The following is a 6,047-nucleotide window of genomic DNA, read 5'->3' as shown; positions in this document are numbered from 1 at the left end:
TTCGTTAATACCCTAGATATTCTAGACCTCTTGCTCTTGCAGATGAATTTTGTTATTATTTTATCCAGCTCTGTAAAATAACTTTTTGGTAGTTCAATTTGTATGGCACTGAATAGACAGATTAATTTAGGTAAGATTGTCATTTTTATTATATTAGCTCAGCCTAACCATGAGCAATTGATGTTATTCCACTTATTTAGATCTGACTTTATTCGTGTGGAAAGTGTTTCATAGTTATGTTCGTATAGGCCCTGGTTTTGTCTTGGCAGATAAACTCCCAAATATTTTATAGTGTCTACAGTAACTTTGAATGGAATTTCTCTTTCTATCTCTTGGGCTTTGTTAGTAATGTATAGGAATGTTGACGATTTATGTGGGTTTATTTTATATCCTGCAATTTTGCTAAAGTTGTTTATTATTTCAAGTAGTTTTTTACTTGATTCTCTAGGATTTTCTAAGTAAATCATCATATCATCTGCAAAAAGTGATAATTTAGCTTCTTTTTTGCCTATTCTAATTCCTTCAATTTTTTTTCTCCTCTTATTGCTACAGCTAACGTTTCTAGTACCAAATTGAATAGTAGGGGTGGTAATGGACATCCTTGTTTCACCCCTGATCTTATTGGGAATACATCTAGCTTATCCCCATTACAAATAATGCTTGTTGATGGTTTTAAATAGATGCTATTTATAATTTTAAGGAAGGCTCCGTTTATTCCTATGCTTTCTAGTGTTTTTAATAGGAATGGGTGTTGTATTTTGTCAAAGGCTTTTTCTGCATCTATTGAGATGATCATATGGTTTCTGCTAGTTTTGTTATTGTTATGGTCAATTATGCTAATCGTTTTCCTAATATTGAACCAGCCTTGCATTCCTGGAAGAAATGCTACCTGGTCATAGTGTATTATTCTGGTGATAAGTTGCTGCAATCTTTTTGCTAATATTTTATTTAAAAATTTTGCATCAATATTCATTAGGGAAATTGGTTTATAATTTTCTTTCTCTGTTTTGGCTCTACCTGGTTTGGGTATTAGTACCATATCTGTGTCATAAAACGAATTTGGTAGGACTCCTTCTTCACCTATTTTCCCAAATAATCTACAAAGTATACGAATTAATTGTTCTTTAAATGTTTGATAGAATTCACATGTAAAACCATCTGGCCCTGGAGATTTTTTCCTAGGGAGTTCATTGATGGCTTGCTCAATTTCTTTTTCTGAGATGGGGTTATTTAGAAATTTTACTTCCTTTTCTGTTAACCTGGGCAATTTATGTTTTTGTAGATATTCATCCATATCTCTAAGGTTGTCAAATTTATGGGCATATAATCGGGAAAAATAATTCCTAATTATTGTTTTGATTTCCTCTTCATTAGAGGTGAACTCATTCTTTTCATTTTTGATACAGATAATTTGATTTTCTTCTTTCTTTTTTTTAACCAAATTGACCAAAGGTTTATCAATTTTATTGGTTTTTTCATAAAACCAGCTCTTTGTTTTATTTATTAATTCAATAGTTTTCTTGGTTTCAATTCTATTAATCTCTCCTCTGATTTTCAGTATTTCTAATTTTGTATTTAATTGGGGGTTTTCGAGTTGTTCTTTTTCTAGCTTTTTCAGGGGTATGCCCAAATCATTGATCTCCTTTTTCCCTATTTTATTCATGTAAGCATTTAGAGATATAAAACTTCCCCTAAGAACTGCTTTTGCTGCATCCCATAAGTTTTGGTATGTTGTTTCATTATTGTCATTCTCTTGAATGAAGTTATTAATTGTTTCTTTGATTTGTTCTTTGGACCATTCATTCTTTAGAATTAAATTATTTAGTTTCCAATTAATTTTTAGCTTATTTTTTCCATGGTTCTTTGTTACAAATAACTTTTATTGCATCATGATCTGAAAAGTATGCTTTGACCACTTCTGTCTTTCTGCACTGGATTGTGAGTTTTTTATGCCCTAGTACATGGTCAATTTTTGAGTATGTGCCATGTACTGCTGAGAAGAAAGCATATTCCTTTTTGTCCCCATTTAATTTTTTCCAGAGATCTATCATATCTGCCTTTTCTAAAATTTTGTTCAATTCCTTAACTTCTTTCTTATTTATTTTGAGGTTAGATTTATCAAGTTCAAAAAGGGGAAGGTTGAGTTCTTCCAATATTATAGTTTTGCTGTCTATTTCTTCCTGTAACTCCCTTAACGTCTCCCCTAAGAATTTGTATGCCTTACCACTTGGTGCATATATGTTAAGCAATGACATTGCTTCATTGTTTATGGTGCCTTTTAGCAGGATATAATGTCCTTCCTTATCTATTTTAATTAAATCTATCTTTACTTTTGCTTTGTCTGAGATTAGGATTGCTACACCTGCTTTTTTTACTTTAGCTGAGGCACAATATATTTTACTCCAGCCTTTTACCTTTACCCTGTGTGTATCCCCCAGTTTCAAATGTGTTTCTTGTAAACAGCATATTCTGGGATTGTGTTTTTTAATCCATTCTGCTACCTGGTTCCTTTTGATGGGAGAGTTCATCCCATTCACATTCACAGTTATGATTTCTAGCTGTGTCTTTTTCTCCATCCTATTTCCCCCTGTTTATGCTTTTATTTCTCCCTTTCCCGTTCCCCTCCTGAACAAAGTTTTGCTTTTGACCACCACCTTCCTCAGTTTACCCTCCCTCTTTCTTCCCCTCCCTTATATTACCGTTTCCCACTTGCTACTTCTCCCCTCCTTTCTGACCACCCCCCTCCCTTTTTCCCCCCTTTCCCCTCCTACTTCCTGTAGGACAAGTTATATTTCTATACTTATCAGGGTATATTATTCCCTTCTTGAATCAGATCAGATGACAGTAAAGATCAAATACTGCTCTTTTCCCTCCCTTCTTTCCCTCTACTAAAATGTGTTTTTGTGCCTTTTCATTTGGTGTAATTTACCCTTTTCTACTACCTCCTTACCTCTTCTCTCAAAGTCCTCCCTTTACATCTCTTAATTATGTTTTTTATCCTTACATCAGTTATTTTATACAGACATTCACAGTCTATGTGTATCTCTTTCCATTGTCATAATAGCTGTACTGTTCTCAAGATTGACATGTATATGTATACACATAAAACATGCATAAGATGATATAATTCTATATAAAGATGCAAATAATTTGCCCTTATTGATTAATAAGGTTTGTGGGGGGTTTCCCCCCTGTTTTCCTTTTTATATCTCTCTTGAGTTTTGTATTTGGAAATCAAATTTTCCATTGAGTTCTGGCCTTTTCATCAGGAAGGTCTGGAATTCCCTTATTTCCTTGAATGTCCATCTCCTTCCCTGAAGATCTATGCTTAATTTTGCTGGGTAGTTGATCCTTGGTTGCAGTCCCAGCTCCTTTGCCCTTCAGAATATCATATTGCAGTTTCTCCTGTCTTTTAAAGTGGAAGCTGAAAGATCCTGTGCGATCCTGACCATTGTTCCATGATATTTGAATTGTTTCTTTTTGGTTGCTTGCAGTATTTTCTCCTTGATTTTGTAATTCTGAAATTTGGCTATAATATTTCTTGGAGTTTTCAGTTTGGAATCTCTTTCAGGGGGTGATCGGTGAATTCTTTCAAAGACTATTTTGCCCTCTGGTTCTAGGACCTCTGGGCAGTTGTCTTTGATAATTTCTTCGAAGATACTGTCAAGGCTCTTTTTTTCATCATGGATTTTTGGTAGACCAATAACTCTTAAATCATCTCTCCTGAATCTGTTTTCCGGGTCAGTTGTTTTCCCAATCAGATATTTCACATATTTTTCTATTTTTTCATTCTTTACATTTTGTTTTACTACTTCTTGGTGCCTCATAGATTCATTAGCTTCCACTTGCTCAACTCTAATTTTTAGTGAGTTACTGTCTTCATTTTGCTTTTGAGTCTCCTTTTCCAATTGGTTGATTTTACCTCTCAGGGTGTCATTTTCTCCATTTAGATTCTGAATCTCTGTAGCCATTTCGCCAATCTTATTCTTTAGGGACTTGATTCTGTCAGTGGATTTTTTTCCATTTTTCCATTTTTTTTCCATTTTTTCTTTTACCTCCCTAATTTCGTTTTTAAAATCCTCCTTTAGCTCTTCCAGTAAGGCTTTTTGGGCTTGAGACCAGTTCACACTACCTTTTGAGGTATCAGATGTGGGTATAGTGTCATTGTTATCCTCTTCCAAATTGGTATTTTGATCTTGCTTGTCTCCATAAAAAGAATCAATGGTCCTCGGTTTTTCTTTTTGTGTTCTTCGTGTTGGTTAGCCTTTTCCTGGCTTTACAATAAATTTATGCTTTTGGGTCTCAGGGCTCTCTGTCCCAGCTTTCTTATTCTGGGGATTGTGAGTCTAGTTGTTGGCTTTGTGAATTATCGCCTTAAGTTTCCTGAGGTGTGGGGGAGGGGGTCTGGCTGCCCAAAATCTCCTCTTCCTCTGGGGTTGTTCTCCAACACTGTTGCTCTTCAGCAATGGTCTCAGCTCTTTGTTGTTTGAGCTGGGTGTCTGGCACTTCCCCTGGGGGAGCAAGAGTACTTCTGGCTTCCTAGTGGTGACCCCTGCTGGCTCTGCTCCTCTGGGACTCAGGTACTCCCACTACTTGGCCACTGAAGCCCCACTTCGGTCTACCCTATTCCAGCATTTTTTTTCCCTGAGTAATTCTCTGGGTGGGGACGGGAGGGATTAGAGTCATTTACCTGGCCGTTATGTCTCCTGGAAGTTCAAGAATCCGAGTTTCATACCTTTGGGCTGCAAGTGTCAGGAGTTGGTGTTTCACGGCTGGTGGCATTGTGCTGCCTTTTGTCACTTCCACAGACTGCTGTCCTGTGTTGGGAGGCCTGGGGATCTCCCCTGGTTTCGGGCGCCCGGCTTTCTCCCAGCTTGTCTCCTATGTGGGTTTCTAGGCTGGCCACTTCTGCTTTGGTGCCTTCTGGAGCAGCTCTGCACGCCAAGCACTCTCCTAGCCCTTCGGCCTTTCAGACTCTCCTCACTTGGAAATTTGTCATTTTCTTAATCAGAAGCCTCTTATTACCAAAAATATTTTAAAAACTCAAAATTTGATTTTTCTCAGTGAAGAGAGTACTTCACTACCATATATCCCTGTATCCCAGGGATGTGCTAGAGCCAACTTATACTAGAGCTGGTTGTTAAATTTTCACCAGGAGCATTCGTGCCTCAGAATTGGCATCCAATACAAATTAGGGTTTGCATCATTATTGTGTTGATTTTCTAAACTTAAGTAAATGATGGGGAAAATGTGAATGATATACAATAACTTAAAAGCATGTCTTGTGGGAGAGCTGATTGTTAAACATAGATCAGCGTACTCCTGCGTCTATCCTGTTAGTCAAATGTAATGTTATTATGAAATATCTTGTTAACATAACCAGTCAGAATAGCAGAAGCATTTCCTTCGATTTTGCTATTTTGTACATATAAAAGTAACCCTGTAGAAGAACCATAGTGAGTTTGGGTTCAGAAATACTAATTGCCTCTATGCTGCTCCTTTGCAAGTAAAGAAGAATCACTTGACTTGCTGGATTTTTGTGAAGTTTTGTTTTTGGGACCCTCAGGTTACCACACAGTCTCCTCAGAGAAATGTTGTCTGGAAAATGCTTGCTAATTGATGAGTCAGGACACAGAGACATCTGATATTTACCCCAGTCCCTGGCAGCAGTGGAGTCAGAGGACCTGGCTGCTTAGTGTCTGTGTCACCTTGGACAAGTGTTTTCCCTTCTCTGGGCCTTGGTGTTCATTCTTGGTCAATAATTTCTAACATCCCTTCTAGCTCTAAATTAATCATTAAACCAATCACCAAGCATTAATTTTTCTCCTAATAAGTGACCTAGAGATACGATGACAGAAAATCAAATTACCTCTGCTATAGTCCTATGAAATGAACTAGGGATTTTTTCCTCTAGATACAGGGTGGACTGGCTGCTCTTGTCAGGTTCCCACTGTCTCAGAATTCGAAGGTCCCTTTCAAATGAGATGATATTGGTAAAAGTGTTTTCTTAGCACAGTGGCCCATACATGATAGGCACTATGTTAATG

This window comes from Trichosurus vulpecula, chromosome 3, assembly GCF_011100635.1.
Source record: "Trichosurus vulpecula isolate mTriVul1 chromosome 3, mTriVul1.pri, whole genome shotgun sequence".
Classification (NCBI taxonomy): domain Eukaryota; kingdom Metazoa; phylum Chordata; class Mammalia; order Diprotodontia; family Phalangeridae; genus Trichosurus; species Trichosurus vulpecula.
Note: the sequence above shows the minus strand (reverse complement) of the source record.